Consider the following 19,957-nt stretch of genomic DNA (forward strand, 5'->3'; position numbering starts at 1 on the left):
TAGCAACACTCCTTTAAATCTAGGAAGGCCCTTTTTAGCAACTACTAAAACGATTATTGATGTTGGCACAGGTGAACTCACACTCTGTGTGGGAGACGAAATAATCACCCTTCAAGCTCACAATTCTGGCAACACATTGGGAATTGAAGGTGATCGTTTAACCCATTCTCCTAGAACTGACAATATGGTACAACCTACTTTACAGGAAATGAGTTTGAAGGAAGCACACGAGTCATTCTCAATTAATAGTAGAGGACCTGTTCATGAAGATCGAAGAGTACAAATTGAGGAACTCGATGAATGGCAGACGCATAAACCAAGAACACCCAACAAACCGAATCTACAACAGAACGAGCTCAATACCTTTCCAAATCAACTTAAGATTAGAGATAGAGTCTTATTAGATGCCGCAGATCCCCACATTGTCGCAACCACACCGAATGCAGAAATCCCTCTTACGGTACTTAGTATCTTTCCATTCGGTATGGTCAAGGTAAGGCACCCTAAGTTTGGCATTTTTAAGGTAAACAACACCCGTTTAAAACCTTATTTTGATGAGATTGATGAAAGAATAAGGAGTATAAACTCCTCAAACCACCATGATTATTCAACGGAGAGGTAAGTCGAGCTTAGACTATAAATAAGCGCTTCTCAAGAGGCAACCTGAGCACTAACTGTATTAACTTCTTTAAAAATTTAGTCTCCAACATCTAACTTACTAATGGAGCTTTCGAATATAGGTTTCCCACAGAGACACTGCCAAGCACACAGACGTGCTTATGGCCGTGTAAAAATAGGGCAAGGATTTCCCCAAACACGGGCTACGATAAAACGCCACGACCGTGCGACATGGCCGTGGTCGAGCCTGCCAAAACAACACGGGCCTGCGACACACCCGTGTGGAAGACCCATGGTTGAAACTGAGAAACCAGCACGGGCGTGTCACACACCCTTGTCTAACACCCGTGGTCAAAACTGTCAAATTAACAAGGGCGTGGGGCATGCACACACGATTGTGGGAGAAGCGAACGAAGCTAGACACAGTCGTGTGACATGGCCGTGTGAACCCATACGCCCGAGGTACACGGGCGTGGGACGAATTTCAGACGCGCCCAAATAGGAAAAAGGCGAATCACACGGGGTGAAACTAGGGAACACGGGCGTGTGCCCTGGCCATGTGGTCCAAAATCTATAAATACCCTGCACTATTCACTTTCTTCCCCATTCAAAAACCCTAACCCTAGCCGCTGCAACTCCACACGGCCTCCCTGCCACGCCCGTGCACCGCTTCCCACTTCATTTTTTATGCTCAATCTCTTTCCCTTAGCGTTTGTATACTTCTTTCACTTCTAGTTTACTTATTTCTAATGCTTATTATCAATATAATCTTCATATCTTTTGAAATATTTTTCATTTTTCTATCACTTAATTTGCATTCTTAGGTTAGTTATCATACATTTCGTGTTAAATCAAGTTATAGGAACACCTCATAACCATGACATTACTATACTTATTCTCATGCTATTACCATGCCAATGTCTATCATTTAATTTGAATTCCTAGGTTAGTTATCATACGTTTCGTGTTAAATTGAGATTAGGAAAACCTCATACCCATTACATTTCTATTCTCATTCTCATTGTTGTTGTGGTTGAGTTTGCTTCATATTAGTAGTCTTGGCTGAAATAGTTAGTTCAAATTCATGCCTTTTACTTCTTCGAATTTGTTTACCTATTATTATTCTTTATATTACAGGCTTTTAATGTCGTCTTCACAAGGAAAGAAAACCACTGTACCTGCCTCGAAGAGGAGGAAGGGACGGTCATCTTCTGCGGGCCAAACCATAGAAATTTGTCACCCTCTCCTACAGTTTCCCCGAGGGTCTCAAGACGAGATTTTCCAAATACTTTGAGCCCGACCCTTAATTGCAGGCTGCTACATCGACTGGGCTACCGTAGAAGAAGTTCAGATGGCTGATGTGATTCGAGCCCTCTTAACCACCAACCCTTGGGAGCTGTTCATTGGGATCATCGAACTAACATACCTCGAGCTCATGATGGAACTATGGTCAACGTTCCATCTTTAGACTGTATTGATAAATTACGATGATCCTGGCATGGTCCAGTTTCACCTAGGTAGGTTAGTCCGCCAGGTAAGCATCCCAGAGTTTGGTGCTGCACTAGGCTTATATACGGAGGAGTTCAAGGAGGAAAATGAACTACATGCTCTCACTCGCCACATACATTTTTCTCCCTCGAAGTGCTGGCACACTTTGACCCCTAGCGTAACCTCCTACAATCCTATCCACTCCAAGGCATCAGTTCTCCCACCATCCCTGAGGTACCTACATGCCATTTTAGCTCACACAATTATAAGGAGGCGAGAGAGAACTGGCGTAGTCAACACTTACGACGCCTACTTCTTATGGTATATGTCGCACGGGCATGTCATCGACCTTGCTTACTTCATCGATCTCGCAATTCAGCACCAAACGGAGCGGCATAGGAAGGGGGTCATCTCTATTGGCACTTATTAACGCGATTGGCTCTACACTTCGGGCTATTCAACACCGTGGCCCAAGAATCAACCTTGACCCTCATTGGCCAGATGTCTCCACAAGGCATCTCAAGCATGCTTAGCATGAGGATGATCGAGAGGCACCGAGGAACCTACCCTCCTCAATATCATCTCGCCTAATCTACCGAAAAGGAGGCCTACGAGGACATTCCTGATGATGTCCCCTTACAGTACAAGGACCCACCATCCTAACCACCACCACCCTTTAGTCCAGTTCATGCGACGGCTTCATATGCTGACATCTCTGAGCGCCTCACTCGATTCGAGCAGTAGTGTTTTCAACGATTTGACAACATTGATGCTACTTTACAGTAGATTTGTCAGCACCTCCACATCTCATTGCCAGTCCCACCTCGCAAACCATCTAGCGATGAAGATGTTTAAAAACATTTATTTATTATTTTATGTTTTTTATTTTTGTTAAAACTAATTTTTATTTTTATTAGATTTTAGAAATTTTATTCTTAATTATTAATTTCGGTTATTTCTTTTTGAGTAATTATTCTTCCTAATATCCCCTAAAAAGTTCCTGATTTCATCATAGTTATATAGAGCTCTTAAGCTCATCATCACATAGGAACTAAAACTCCACCGGGGAAGGTTCTCTACGACTGCCATGTCCTGCTCGCCCACGACCATAGCTACCACTAGAGATAATATCCTTTTGGCGTAGGACTTATGGCCTAATGAACCTCTATGACCGCCGGAGTATCCTCCTCCACTCTCGAACCGATTACTCTCCAGAACTCCAGTTCGAGGAATTCATTATACAGGAAGTTTCACTTCTCCCCCTATCTTATTTTTATATTATAATATTTATCTTTGTACATTGAGAGTAATATACATCTTAAGTGTGGGGGGTATTTATTTCATTATCAGAAAATCCCTGAATGACTGCCTTGTTCTCTTGAAAAGCTCTCATATCATATTTAGGATAAATTTTGATTGATTTATGATTTTCAATGATATATCTTGAATTAAAACATAGGCATTTATGCATTGATTGTTTAAACTTTAAGATATTAGAAAATCTAGCATGATAAGTTGATTTTTAAGAATTTAAATCTTAGGTTGTTTCCCCAAAGTTTAGGTATTACTTTGAGTTTGGACTCACAAGTTTTAAACATCAAAAAACCATAATTTTTGTGAGATTTTTGAGCCTTTTGAGCATCTATTAATTCTTTCATGCTCATTTTTATTATTGCTTTGAGTGCGTCAGTAGTGAACTGTTATTTTAGAACTTGCTTGATTATTCATGTTGAGACCACACCATTTAATTTGATATGTCAAAATGATTAAGGCACTTAGGATTAACCCACTCATGCCATGAAAAGCCTACCTCCACAATTTAGCGCTGTGAACCCCCTTGAGCCTAACAAGCCATTTCTTGTATTACCTTTAATATTAACCTTTAACCCATTATTGTTGAAATACCCTAAATTAATTTAAGCCCCATTTTTGTCGAGATTTGGATTGAAATAGTGGCTGAGCTATGTTTTATTCTACTCTGTAATTTAATGTGTTCTTAAAAAAAATACATGTATACATATTAGTAGTGATCTTCTGTTTGTAAGCCTCAGAAGTTAAATTCCTTTGTCTGAGAAGAAGTTGTGTTGTACGCAAGTGATAATTAACTGTTTTTTCTAGTTAGGTAATTTTTCAATTCAATCTCGATTCTAACCCTTTCTTTCAGCTTGTGACCACACCCCCTAACCAAACCTCATTACAACCCTCTAAAGACCTTTTGATTGATGTATCATCTTAAATTATAGTGGTGGAGATTTGATTTTCATGCAATCCTATGGTAATGACTTTTTATTATTAACTATTGAGTGCTTTGTTTATTGTTCTTAAACACCGCGAGTGATTTGAGTGAATCTGTAGTGAGGATGTGAAACTCTGTGGCATTCTGAATCAAAGGTAATTACTTAAATGAGGAGAGACACCTATGTTTGCATGATTAAATACTCAAATTGGAATGTTTGAAACTTTTATGTTCTTTTAGTTGAATTCTCAATGTATGATTACCTATGGATTATTCCGATATATTATCGATAGAAATTATAAGTGGAGAAGAATTTATTTTGATTATGAGTTAAGAATTTTGTTTAAGGACAAGAAAATGCTTAAGTGTGGGGGTATTTAATAAATCGTAATTTATATATATTTTTACCCCATGTTTAACGCATTTTATGAATGATTTTCCATTAGAATTGGTGAATTCGATGCTCCTAATGCTTTAATTTCTTGTTTACACTTAGGAGAGCATACGAGAGCGAAAAGAACGGGAAACGGGCCACAAATGGAGAAAATGGGCCAAAGTACGAAATCAACACGGCCTGGACCTCCTCACACGGGCAGACCACATGGCCGTGTCATTTGGCAGGCTCGAGCACGGCCTGAAGTAATCACACGCGGGCGTGTCCCTACCGAGCCCAAGTTGAGTCCAATTCAGAAATGGCTAATTTTGAGGGCTTTTAGGCATTCCAAAGCCTATAAATACACCTTATAGAAGGAAGAGAAGAGAGGATAGAGTAGGGGGTAAGAAATTACTCCAACAAAGCCGATTGATTCATCTCAGGAGCCGGATTCATCATCAAGACTGAAGATCTCTCCTCAATTCCCCTTCAAAAGTTTTGAGTTTTCTTTATGTTTTTTATTCTTTATTATTCTGAGATGTTTTCTTATTTAGTTATGAACTAAATCCCCTAAATACCTAAGGGGAATGAAACCCAAGATGAATCTTGTTATTATTTTTTGAATCGTATGATAAATATTTGACTTGTTCTTAATTATGTGTTCTTAATTCTTGTTTTGATATCCCAGGATACCGATTCAAGATAAGCTCTTATTCAGAGGCGGAATAGACCCTGTTTAAGAGTACATTTATCATAATTAAGCGGAGTTGATTGTGCGCCTAGACATAGGGTGACAAGATTTTGCCAGATTAAGGTGAAACCTAATAAGGGGATCCATAGATCGAGTTAATGCAACCCTAGAGTGATAATTAGAGAAAAGTCTCAGTTATTCAATCTAGGGATTAGATGCTATTAGTCTTGAATAGGGATAATAACATAACTTAGGGATCTCTACAGAACAAGTTATGAATAAATTGTCTGATTCGGGGCTAGAATAACAAGTATAGTCTAGGTGGATTTTTCCTTAGGTATTGTCTTCATTCAATTGATTTTTCCAAAAGCAATTCCCCAATTCCATTCTCTGTACGTTCTTAGTTTAGATAATTAGTTAGTTAAAACAAAAACCTCTTAATTCTTAGGCTAGATAATAAAAAGACAGGCATTACTAAGACTTTTAGTTCATTTGGGTTCGACAATCCAGTCTTGCTAAAACTATACTACTGTTCGATAGGTAACTTGCCTACATTGCGATAATAGTTAGTTCAAGAACGAGTAATTATAAATATTTAAAACCTATCATGAAATCACGCGATCATACACTGACTCCTATGTCGCAACACAGGTCCTGATGTGTCGCGACATCGACTCTAGACTGGAACTAAATATAAGTTAGGGGCATTTTGGTCTGCAAAATCAAACTTAAAGCTCAGGAGTGTTAGCTAACCTAGGGTTAAGGATGACAACCAACTGAAATCTGTAAATAGGCTCATTTGTCACATGTTATAGACACTAATTACTTAGTTTAGAATTCTGTTTTTAATTTCAGTTTAGTTTTTCATTCTTTTTAGGATTTAGGTTTATTTTCGAGTTGTTATTTGTTTATCTCGAGAGATCTGATTTGTGGAAAACAATCAAACTTGTGGATTCACTTCATTCTCAATACAAATCAGACATTTTCTTAAACTCTATACTTTCTATTCATTTATCATGCTTATTCTTTATATCGATTCTATTTTATTCATGGAAACCATGAGGAACTAATCCTTCTATAGGGGATTAGCGAGTGGAGGTATGAACTATTAACTATTTTGTTGGGTTACTCAATGGATCACCTATTTCTAAAAGGACGAACCTAATGCCCTAGGCCTGACAAGCCTAGGAAGTCATCAAGGTGGTAATTAACCCAAAATTGGTATGGCCTATCCATGAACACCTTCACCCCAAGACAGTTTGGACTGTGAGGTTGAAAGATAAGTAGTCCTTACCAACTCATTATTTGAGTACAAGATTAGAAGATCCTATTGGGATAGTGACTAGTTGATTAACGAGGAACATGAAGTGAAAGTTGATGGGGATTACCGAAGCAAACTAATCACCCATAATCATATTTGATTTATTCTATTTTTCAATCTCTTGACTCTTATTTCTTTCCTTATTATATTTTATTATTTCTAAAAAACTCTTTTTATTATGTTTCTGTACTATAGCTAATTTAGAGTACTAATTAAATTTTTCAGTGTTCAGGTTAAAATCGATCTAGCACTAGCCCTCTTGGGTACAATCCTCAGAGTACTCACCTATTCCGTTCTAACTATATTACAACTAAACCTGTATACTTGTAGATACCGCCTCATCAATATATCTTTTACTACAGTATTCACACTTTTGACGTTAGTTTGTCCAAAGGCGGTCAAAAATTCAAGGCTTTGGTTTTCTTGTTGATCTGAATTTGATATCATTTTGGGAATGGGTTAGTTGATGTTACATGATGACGTGGTAAACTATAAACTGAAACAGATTGATCTAAGATGTTAGACTAGTGCTGTAACGCTTTGAATTTAGGCCTAGAAGTATTGGGCCTTGAGTATGGGTCCATAAGAAGGTTGTATATAAGTATTTAATTGTGCAAGGAAATGACACAATTAAATGTCTACTTTGGTGGTTAATGGCTCTATGAAGTGTCTAAGAAATCTTAGGTTCAAACTTGGGCTTTACCAAAAATTTTGGTTTTAAGTGAATAAAACCTAGATGCTTGGAAGCTGGCCTTTTAAATTATTGTCCTAAATAAATGACACAAGGAAGCATGTGGTCTAGTGGTTGTGGCCTCATTAGGGTTACAAGAGACCCTGGGTTCAAGTCTTGGCTCTTGCAATTTATTTTGGTTTTTCCTTTAAAGGAACCCAGACTTTGGCCAATAGACTTTATAATTAATTAAGGCTTAAATGGTGACACAAGGAGCATTATGGTGTAGTGGCAAGGTGGCGTGTTGTGTAATTGGGACGTCTAAGGTTCAAGTCCTGGGATGCGCAATGGGGTATTTATTTTGCTGTTTGAGCTGTGTAGGAGGTGGAGTTGGACTGGAACTTTGTGGTTGAAGTGGTCATATAAAAATAAGGAATTTTCCCAACCTAATGGTTGAAAGTAATCCCACATCAAGAAGCTAACATGAGAATTGGAGAAAAGCTGGCTTGAAATAGAGCGAACCAGATAAGTTGGTGAGGGTAGAGTGATTAAGACTCAATCCAGGATGTGCCAAGGTTGGTGATCTTGGACTTCGGCGCGTTCTCATAAACAGGTGTGTATTCACGCCCTTCTTTGATAGAAATCGGCAAAAGCCGAAAAGCTGAAACCTTGGCATTTGAGGCCTTACGTGCATGCGATAGCTCGTGGGGTAAATCGAGCCCACAAACCATGGGTGATAGACTGTAAAGGCTGCCACGAGCGTTCTCGTGTACTGGGCCTCGATGGGCCAAATGGGCCCAATAGGCCCCGTGGGCCCCCTTGTGTAAATTTGATTGTCAGTGAGAAGTCATTGGGCTTGACATGTCATGTACATGGCATAGGTAGTTTTGGGCCACGTTGAGCCAAAATGGGTCGTGTGGGCCCAATATGCTCGTGGGCCCCACATAGATTAAATCCACGGTATGTGATAAATATTGTACTAGGCTATGTAGGTCATATAGCCATATCTAAATTTGGGCTAAATGGGCCCACTTGGGCCGAGTAATAGGCCTTAGGCCCATTTACATTGTTATGTCTGTTTAGGTTAGTTAAGTCATTCGAGGCAATAGTGGACCTTCTGTTGGGTTGTTAAGACCTCAGTTTGTAAAATTACTAAACTACCATTGTAGTGTAAAATTACCAAAATACCCCTGTAGGGTAAAATGACTGTTTACCCTCGAAGGTAAATGACTGATTTGTCTATGATTTGTATAACTAATTTTGTGCATGACACTCTGCATACATGAGATCTTGCTTTCGGATTGGGATATTGTTATGGAGGAAGAAAACGTATTGGTGGTTGTGCCACATATTTTGATATTAGCGACTTTCTTTGTGATTCTAGTTAGTGCCGCAACCAGTTGCTAACAATTGTAAGTCTTGAGGATGGTACGGGTGATTTATTCCCCACAGGTAGTGTAGGGTTGGACGGAGGCAAGTGCAGGGTTGGATGGGTTATCATGCATTATTCATATGGGTTTGATTCTGATATGGGCTAGGCCTAACTGATATTGATTTTGAGATGGGCTAGGCCCAATTGATATTGTGATGGTTTGAGACCCAAATGTTAATGAATCGGGCTTTAGCCCACATATATTCTGAGTTGGACTATTTTGTTATTGAATTGGGCTCAAGCCCAGATTGGTTTTAAATTTTATTTTTGACTGACTGCTTGGATGCCAAGGGTTAGACACTAAGTTTTCGTACACTCACCCCGTTTTTAACTGTACAGGTAATCCCCAGCATTAAGAGGATTGGTGCTGCGAGGGACTCAGAGATGGCCACATAGTTGCTTTTGTTATCTACTATGGTTATTTGCTTCTCAGTACTTTAATTTCGGTTGGGTTTGTAACAAGCCCTTTCTAGTTTTTATTTTAAACTTTGGGATTTTATTTACTATGTTTTATATCTGTTAGAAGTAGATCGCGGTTTTCCAAAACAATAATTGTTTCCAAAACACTATGTTTTGCAACTTAACTTTTAAACATCAAGTTTTCGTAAATCGGTTACTTTTAAAATTAGCTTCTGCAACCTAAAATAAATTTCGGGAATAATTTTAATAAGTTTTCAATGTACTACGTTTTAAATAAGAAGGGTTTTTAATGAAAACATGGTTTTCGTAAAACAATTCATTGTGACATGCCAGATTCGGCCATAACGTCTAGGCCGGGTTTAAGGTGTTACATTTAGTGGTATCAGAGTCAAGTTGCAAAACTCGGCTCTGGAATGGGTGTTAAAATTAGATTTTTGAAGGAATTGTTTCAAAAATATTTGAAAAGATTTGAAGTATTTGAATTTTTTTTTCTGAATATTTTCCTGAATGTGTGGTTACCGAGTCTCTGGCACCGAATCTGTAAGTTTTGTAAAGCCCCAAAAATCTCAAAACCCAAAAATCCTGAAATCCTAAACTTTCTTTGTTTTTGGTTTTGATAAAAATTGTATTTTATGTTCCTAGACATGTGATAACTATAGTAGGTCTTAATTAAGGTTTGAGTTTGAACCTAGGAATAAATGAAATTATAGTTTAATTATTAAAAGAATCAGGGTTGGCAGGTAGGTAGACTTTCAAATAAAAATAAGGAAAAAATAGCACCAAAAAGCCTTATGGAAGAGTGGCTAAGTGACGCCACTTAGAGTGCAGGGAGGTGGTGTTAGTAGTTAGCAAGGAGGTCCAAGGTTCGAATCCTAGTTTTGTGTTTTAGAAGTTTATTTTTGGCCTTCTAGAAGGATAGAAGTGGCGTGAAGATGGACTCTAAGGGGAGTGTTCAGAAGAGAAAATTAAGGACAGGATCAAGGGATTATCAGGGAGAAAAATGAGAAGATGAGAAGGGAGAAGTGATGGAGCTGAATTGGGAATTGGGCATGGAAAATTCAGCTATAAGGGCTATAAACAGGGGTCGAATATAGGGTTGCCAGGCTACTGCTGAAATTCTTCTTCACCTTGTTGCTAGAAACCCCTTTCTCCAAAAGTCGAAAACCATTTTCTTTTCAAGATCCAAAAACCCGAAAACCCTTTTGTGTTTCTTTCTTTTCTTCCTACCTATTTTTATTATTCTTTATACAATTTTCTTTGTTTCACTTAGCTGATTTCTTCTTCTACTCTTCTTCTTTAATTTGTACAAAATAAACCTTATTCACCATACAAAGTTTGAAAAGCCGAAAAGCCGAATCTCCCAAGGGCTAATACTCTTTAACCAAATCTAGTGGAATTAGTATCGGATCTCGGATCTTATCTCTCTACTGAATTGCTCTTTAGGTGTTTATCTAGGAGTTGATCGTGGTTAGTGATTTAAGAAAGGGCTGATCGCGCAAGGTAAGGTTAATGTGAGGTTTCAGTTTTAGCAAGGATATGTATTAAGCATGCGATTAATAGAAGGGTGATATCATTTGTAGGTTTGGACTAAGGGAATCGCAGCATGCTTGCTTACCAGGTGTGTACATACACTGCACACACATTATGTATCGGCAAAAGCCGAAATGCCAAAAAGCTGAAAGTTTGGCTACAGTAGTCTTGCGAGTGCACGAACACTCGTAAGGGGGAGATTGATAGGTTGCCTAAGGCCCATGGGAGATTCCGTGGACTTGGGTTGTGATTTGTCCATATGGGCCAGAATGGGCTAAATGGGCCCGATGGACTGTTGGGCCCATAATAGGCAAAAACTAAATATTGATGCTATGTGATAGGAACTTGTATGTGAGCATGATTATGAATGTGACTGGGCCTAACGAGCCATATAAATGTGATTTGGGCCTAATGGGCCATATACAGGTGATTTGGGCCTAATGGGCCATATGAATATGATTGGGCTTAATAGGCCAGATACAGGTATGTGAAATTGTTTGGGCTTTGTAAGGGGTTTTAGGCCTAGTATATGATATCCACATAAGACTTAATTAATATATTGTGACCGTGGACAAGTCAAAGGGTTAAGGTGTGGCAACTGGTATATGCATGTCTAGGATTGGATCTGGTCCTTAAGCAGTCTTAATGACTCACCTCCTCTTCTCTGGAATCCTGCCTAGTGCATAGTGTTCGTTCATCTTAGCTCACGGGACTTCTGAATGGGCCAAGGTAAGTGAAAACCGTAATTATGGGAAAATTATTGAAATGCCCCTAAGGGCGAAAATGACCAAAATACCCCTAGGTGTAGAATGTAAGTTTTAAGGATGTGACATGCATACATATGATATTCTGCTTAGGTTGCATATGGGTGGGAATTATGGAACGGAGGAAGAGGATCGAATGGTTGCTTGACAATCGTGGATTCACCGACGACTTTTCAAGCCCAATATGTAAATAAAGGTAGTTCCGCAACCGGGCTACCATGGTGTGTGGGCTGGGTGGGTGGATATTCATATCCCCACATGGTGTGACGGGGGATTGAGCTGGTGTGTAGCAGATGGATAATTTGGATGGGATTGCATTGCATGATTGATGAAAGATGTTTTTCTTGAATGCTTGTTTTTGCCGAGGGTTGTACACACTATGTGACAGCCCAAAATTGACCCTAGTCGGAAGGTGGTCTCGGGACCACAAAACCGAGGCATAAAAATAATTAAAAATTTATTTTGATGCCTATAATATGTGTGTGCTCATGTATGACATTTTATGATGATTGATTTAGTGTTATAAGGGTGAATTCCACAAGAAAGGACTTAGTAATGAACTTTGAAAGTATGATAGGAAATGTGTGATGACTAATTAAAGCATGCATGCAAAATAATGGACTTGCATGTCAAATTCCCCTTTATAGGTGGTGGCGGCCATGACAAGGAGGATGGGCTAAACATGTCATGAAACATGTTTTGTTGGTGCATTAGGGTGAAATAATAAACAAAGGTGTATGGGTGATAAAAAATGAAAAAAAATGTGTGTGAGTGTGGTAATCCCCCATTGCCGTGAGTTGTAGAGAAGGAAAGAAAAAATTTTGTTCATCCTTTCTTTGAGCCAAAACTAAGGAAGAAGGAGGATTTTTGCTTCATGCTTGGTTTGGAAGAGATCTAGAAGGAGATTTGGCTAAGTTTACATCAAGATTAAGGTATGTATGAGGTTGTGTTAGGAGTTTCATGCATGCTTTGGTTGCTAACTTGATGTGCATGTTAGCCATGGCTCAAATCTTTGTTAAGCCATGGAAATGGTATTTGGCCAAAGTTGTTATGGTGATAAAGCCATTGCATGCTAAGTGTGAAGCTTGATGATGATGCATGCAATGATGGATTGTCTACTCTTGAGTAAGATTTTGAGTTTTCTCTTTGTTTTATCATGATTGAAATTGAAAAGGAGCATGATTGTCATATTCGGCCATGATGCATTCTTGAGCATGATTCATGCTTCTTGCATGTTAGTTAAAAATTTGTGTTTTGGATGGCTATGGACACCTTGAAAATTCGGCCATGCTCATATATGCATATATATGATTGCACATTATGTTTGGTTATGAACTAAGTGATGAATATATTGGTTTAAAGAAGAAAATGTGGAAGAATGCTTGTGAAATTGCAAGCACAATTCGGCCTAGCACACATATAAGTGCTTGATGCTATATTATAAGTTTTGAGCCACAATGTGCAAAGCATTAATTAGTAAATTGCATGCTGTTTTTGTGAGGTATTAAGTGCAAAATTGACCTCAACATGTACATGAATATTCGGCCTTGGGTAGCCTATTGAAGGCCTTAGCTTTTCCTTGATGCTCGAATAAATTGTATTGAATTGCTTGATGTAGTATAAAATGTGCATGACCATTGTGTATTCAAGCTAAAGGGTGGCCATATGACCATTTAAATTCCTTGTCATATTCGCCATAAGCTAGCACAATGAGGTTTTGATAAATTGAATTTGTTTGAATTAGCTCAAGAGCTAAGAGGGCCACAATTGGACAAGGGGAAGGAAAAAGTAATCGAATAGCCGTAAAAGCCGTTCGACAACATCCGAGGTAAGTCCTCAAGAAGTGACCTTACTTGAATTATGTGAGATGAAATATGGATGTGTATGATTATTGATTATGTGTGTATGAGTATTTGAATTCCACCGGGCTAAGTCCCAAGGCGAATATGCTAATGATTATAATTGTGTTTGAGCCTTAGTAACGAAAATGAAATATGTATGTCCAATGATTATTGATGTATGTGTGCATGAGAAATTGAATGATATCCGGGCTAAGCCCAAGACAATTATGCTGGAAATTATAACCGGGTTAAGACCGAAGGCAATTGTGCTAGTGGCTACATCCGGGCTAAGACCAAGGCATTCGTGCGAAGTCATTCTATCCGGCTAAGACCGAAGGCATTTGTGCAAATCGTGATATCCGGTTAAGTCCGTAGGCCTTGGTGCGGGTTACCATAACCGGGCTATGTCCCGGCGATTGATCGAGTAGCGACATCCGGTTAAACTCGAAGGTATGTGATTTGAAAATTATAAGCTTGCTGGAAAATTTCAGCTAATGCACTTGTGAAATTTCCCAATGACAAGGTAAGTGCGGTGTGTGCTTTATGGCGCTAGGAGTAAGAGCGTGTGAATATCCGCTCCTATGATGGAACGAGTTATCGGCCTTAATGAAGCCGTTATTTGTGTATGAACATAAGAGTTGGGATGGTGAAGTAAGTATGATTATGTGAATGTGCATTAATGAAATGATGCATTTAACTATGTGAATGTATTGCTGTAATTAGAGTTGATTATATTCCTTGAGACTTACTAAGCATAAAATGCTTACTCCGCTGCTTTGGCTCTCGGTTTTCTAGATTTCGCCGATAGCAATCGGATTCGGGATCGTTGAAGTCAAGTCATCCACACTATCAAGCCTCCATTTTGGTATAAATTTTGGTTGAACTTGAGATGGCATGTATAGGACTACCTCTTGTTTGTTAAATATGTTGTAATGTAAGTATGTACGGCCATGCGAAAATGGCTCGAAAGGGAAGCATGAACTTAGACTAATTGTGGTTTGTATGTATATATTTGGTGTCATGATGTGGCTATGGATTGAAATGGGAATGTTGGTCATATGATCAGCCATTGGCATGGTTAAAATGATCATATATGAACCTATGTATGGCAAGACTAGTTGGTTCATGGAGACTACCAAATAGGTAAGACCTACCTTAAAAACAGATGCTGCCAGCTGCAGTGGCGTGAATGTGAAAAATCACCAAAATTCATAGGAATGGAATTAAATAGTGAATAAGCTATGTAAATGAACCTTGATGAGTCTATTTTCTTATGGAAGAAACGAAATGGTCATAGGAGTTACAGGTTAAGAGATATTAAAGCTATTGTGAGACAGGGCCAGAATGGTTTCTGGGTTCCCTGTCGCAACTTTAAAATTTACTATAAATTATCCAGAAAGAATTAGGCGACATACCTTATATGTACAGATTCCATTTTGAGTCTAGTTTCATTTGAAACAAACGGCACCAGCATTAAAGCCCTGTACAGAGAGATATTCAAGTTATACCGCGCGAAGGTCAGAGCAGTCGATCCCTGTAACATGGGTGACTTTAACTAATAAACTGTACCAATTGGCCCGACCAAAATTCTAGAAATAAATCCATGGATGGATATATGAGTCTAAATTCAGGAAAATTTACGAAACCAGTTTCCGAGTTTTGAAACTCGAGATATGATTTTAAGGCGACAGTGACGCAGTTTTTCCAGCCTGACTGGAAATGTCCAATGGATGGGCAAAACAAGTGAACTTGGCTTGCTAACCCCTCGTGTCCGACACCGGCGATGGTCTCGGGTTCGGGGTGTTACAATTTTATTGGTATCAGAGCCACGGTTTAGTCGATTCTAGGACTACCGTGAGGTGTTTGGGGTCTAGCTATACATGCCATTAAATGATGAATCGATAGTGTGGTGATTTCTGACAATTTGACTTTGAGTTTGTTTATAGCAATGGATCCCGATCCCAACCGAGCAATAGCTGATGATGTGGAGAGTGTGGCGCCTGCTCCCGTACAAGGGACAGCGCCGGACTCTCAACCTATGGCCAGCAATCCGAATGATGAGGCTAGGCAAGCCTTTTATAGTGTGATGAACGAATGGTTTAATCAATACATTCGAACTAACACGGCTGTCCCACAACCTCCATTCCCGACAAATGCAACCCCCGCACATACAATACCTCTGGTAACTGACCAAATAAGGTCAAGTAAGCCCCCAGTCGATAGGATTCGAAAACATGGGGCCACTGAATTTAAAGCTACGGATGATGATGATGCCGAACGAGCTGAATTTTGGTTGGACAACACTATCCGGGTGCTCGATGAGCTATCTTGTACACCCGATGAGTGCTTAAAATGTACAATGACCTGAAACGCCAATTTTGGTGGCCCGGTATGAAATAAGATATTTCTGAATTTGTTTCAAGGTGTCTGATATGTCAACAAGTGAAAGCGGAACATCAAGTGCCATCGGGATTACTTCAGCCAATCATGATACCTGAATAGAAATGGGATCGAGTGACAATGGATTTTATATCTGGATTACCAGTGTCGGCAAGTAAGAAAGATGCGATTTGGGTCATTGTTGATAGACTGACCAAGTCTGCTCATTTTATCCCTGTCCGCACGGATTTTTCGCTCGATAAATTGGCAGAATTATACGTCTCCCAAATTATTCGATTGAATGGGGTGCCTATTTCTATCGTGTCGGATAGAGACCCAAGATTACGTCGCGATTTTGGAAAAAAATTACAAGAGGCTTTGGGTACCAAGTTGCATTTCAGCACCGCCTTTCACCCCCAAACCGATGGTCAATCCGAGCGGATAATTCGGATACTTGAGGATATGTTAAGATGTTGCGTCCTCGAGTTTAGTGGTTTATGGGAACGGTATTTGCCATTGATTGAATTCGCTTACAACAACAGCTTTCAATCAAGTATTAAGATGGCACCCTACGAGGCCTTGTACGGTCGTAAATGCCGTACACCATTGTTTTGACCGAGCTCGGTGAAAGCAAGATTTTCGGTGGATTTGATTAGGGATGCTGAATGAAAGTGAAAGTAATCCGTGAAAGTCTGAAGATAGCCTCCGATCGTCAGAAGTCGTACGCGGACCTGAAGCGTAAGGATATCGAGTATCAGGTGGGTGATAAAGTGTTTCTCAAGGTATCGCCTTGGAAAAAGATACTCAGATTCGGCCGTAAGGGCAAGTTGAGCCCGAGGTTCGTTGGGCCATATGAGATATCCGGCGAGTCGATCCAAGGCATATCGTTTGATTTTGCCCCTGAACTCGAAAAGGTTCACGATGTCTTTCACGTTTCGATGCTTGACGCTATAGATCCGATCCATCGCACGTGATTAGTCCATCAGAAATTGAAATTCAAGCTAATATGAGTTATGAGGAAGAACCGATTCGTATCCTATCACGAGAAGTGAAAGAGTTGTGAAACAAGTGGGTTCCGCTAGTAAAAGTGTTATGGCTCAAGCACGGGATAGAAGAAGCTACTTGGGAGACCGAGAACTCTATGAAAGAGCGATATCCAAACCTATTTACGGTAAGATTTTCGGGGACGAAAATTTCTTAAGTGGGGAGAGTTGTGACACCCAAAATTGACCCTAGTCGGAAGGTGGTCTCGGGACCACAAAACCGAGGCATAAAAATAATTAAAATTTATTTTGATGCCTATAATATGTGTGTGCTCATGTATGACATTTTATGATGATTGATTTAGTGTTATAAGGGTGAATTCCACAAGAAAGGACTTAGTAATGAACTTTGAAAGTATGATAGGAAATGTGTGATGACTAATTAAAGCATGCATGCAAAATAATGGACTTGCATGTCAAATTCCCCCTTTATAGGTGGTGGCCGGCCATGACAAGGAGGATGGGCTAAACATGTCATGAAACATGTTTTGTTGGTGCATTAGGGTGAAATAATAAACAAAGGTGTATGGGTGATAAAAAATGAAAAAAAATGTGTGTGAGTGTGGTAATCCCCCCATTGCCGTGAGTTGTAGAGAAGGAAAGAAAAAATTTTGTTCATCCTTTCTTTGAGCCAAAACTAAGGAAGAAGGAGGATTTTGCTTCATGCTTGGTTTGGAAGAGATCTAGAAGGAGATTTGGCTAAGTTTGCATCAAGATTAAGGTATGTATGAGGTTGTGTTAGGAGTTTCATGCATGCTTTGGTTGCTAACTTGATGTGCATGTTAGGCATGGCTCAAATCTTTGTTAAGCCATGGAAATGGTATTTGGCCAAAGTTGTTATGGTGATAAAGCCATTGCATGCTAAGTGTGAAGCTTGATGATGATGCATGCAATGATGGATTGTCTACTCTTGAGTAAGATTTTGAGTTTTCTCTTTGTTTTATCATGATTGAAATTGAAAAGGAGCATGATTGTCATATTCGCCATGATGCATTCTTGAGCATGATTCATGCTTCTTGCATGTTAGTTAAAATTTGTGTTTTGGATGGCTATGGACACCTTGAAAATTCGGCCATGCTCATATATGCATATATATGATTGCACATTATGTTTGGTTATGAACTAAGTGATGAATATATTGGTTTAAAGAAGAAAATGTGGAAGAATGCTTGTGAAATTGCAAGCACAATTAACCTAGCACACATATAAGTGCTTGATGCTATATTATAAGTTTTGAGCCACAATGTGCAAAGCATTAATTAGTAAATTGCATGCTGTTTTTGTGAGGTATTAAGTGCAAAATTGACCTCAACATGTACATGAATATTCGGCCTTGGGTAGCCTATTGAAGGCCTTAGCTTTTCCTTGATGCTCGAATAAATTGTATTGAATTGCTTGATGTAGTATAAAATGTGCATGACCATTGTGTATTCAAGCTAAAGGGTGGCCATATGACCATTTAAATTCCTTGTCATATTCGCCATAAGCTAGCACAATGAGGTTTTGATAAATTGAATTTGTTTGAATTAGCTCAAGAGCTAAGAGGGCCACAATTGGACAAGGGAAGGAAAAAGTAATCGAATAGCCGTAAAAGCCGTTCGACAACATCCGAGGTAAGTCCTCAAGAAGTGACCTTACTTGAATTATGTGAGATGAAATATGGATGTGTATGATTATTGATTATGTGTGTATGAGTATTTGAATTCCACCCGGCTAAGTCCCAAGGCGAATATGCTAATGATTATAATTGTGTTTGAGCCTTAGTAACGAAAATGAAATATGTATGTCCAATGATTATTGATGTATGTGTGCATGAGAAATTGAATGATATCCGGGCTAAGCCCGAAGACAATTATGCTGGAAATTATAACCGGTTAAGACCAAGGCAATTGTGCTAGTGGCTACATCCGGGCTAAGACCAAGGCATTCGTGCGAGTCATTCTATCCGGCTAAGACCAAGGCATTTGTGCAAATCGTGATATCCGGGTTAAGTCCCGTGAGGCCTTGGTGCGGGTTACCATAACCGGCTATGTCCCAAGGCGATTGATCGAGTAGCGACATCCGGTTAAACTCAAGGTATGTGATTTGAAAATTATAAGCTTGCTGGAAAATTTCAGCTAATGCACTTGTGAAATTTCCCAATGACAAGGTAAGTGCGGTGTGTGCTTATGCGCTAGGAGTAAGAGCGTGTGAATATCCGCTCCTATGATGGAACGAGTTATCGGCCTTAATGAAGCCGTTATTTGTGTATGAACATAAGAGTTGGGATGGTGAAGTAAGTATGATTATGTGAATGTGCATTAATGAAATGATGCATTTAACTATGTGAATGTATTGCTGTAATTAGAGTTGATTATATTCCTTGAGACTTACTAAGCATAAAAATGCTTACTCCGCGCTTTGGCTCTCGGTTTTCTAGATTTCGCTCGATAGCAATCGGATTCGGGATCGTTGAAGTCAAGTCATCCACACTATCAAGCCTCCATTTTGGTATAAATTTTGGTTGAACTTGAGATGGCATGTATAGGACTACCTCTTGTTTGTTAAATATGTTGTAATGTAAGTATGTACGGCCATGCGAAAATGGCTCGAAAAGGAAGCATGAACTTAGACTAATTGTGGTTTGTATGTATATATTTGGTGTCATGATGTGGCTATGGATTGGAAATGGGAATGTTGGTCATATGATCAGCCATTGGCATGGTTAAAATGATCATATATGAACCTATGTATGGCAAGACTAGTTGGTTCATGGAGACTACCAAATAGGTAAGACCTACCTTAAAACAGATGCTGCCAGCTGCAGTGGCGTGAATGTGAAAAATCACCAAAATTCATAGGAATGGAATTAAATAGTGAATAAGCTATGTAAATGAACCTTGATGAGTCTATTTTCTTATGGAAGAAACGAAATGGTCATAGGAGTTACAGGTTAAGAGATATTAAAGCTATTGTGAGACAGGGCCAGAATGGTTTCTGGGTTCCCTGTCGCAACTTTAAAATTTACTATAAATTATCCAGAAAGAATTAGGTGACATACCTTATATGTACAGATTCCATTTTGAGTCTAGTTTCATTTGAAACAAACGGCACCAGCATTAAAGCCCTGTACAGAGAGATATTCAAGTTATACCGCGCGAAGGTCAGAGCA

This window comes from Gossypium arboreum, chromosome 13 (assembly GCF_025698485.1).
Source record: "Gossypium arboreum isolate Shixiya-1 chromosome 13, ASM2569848v2, whole genome shotgun sequence".
NCBI lineage: Eukaryota > Viridiplantae > Streptophyta > Magnoliopsida > Malvales > Malvaceae > Gossypium > Gossypium arboreum.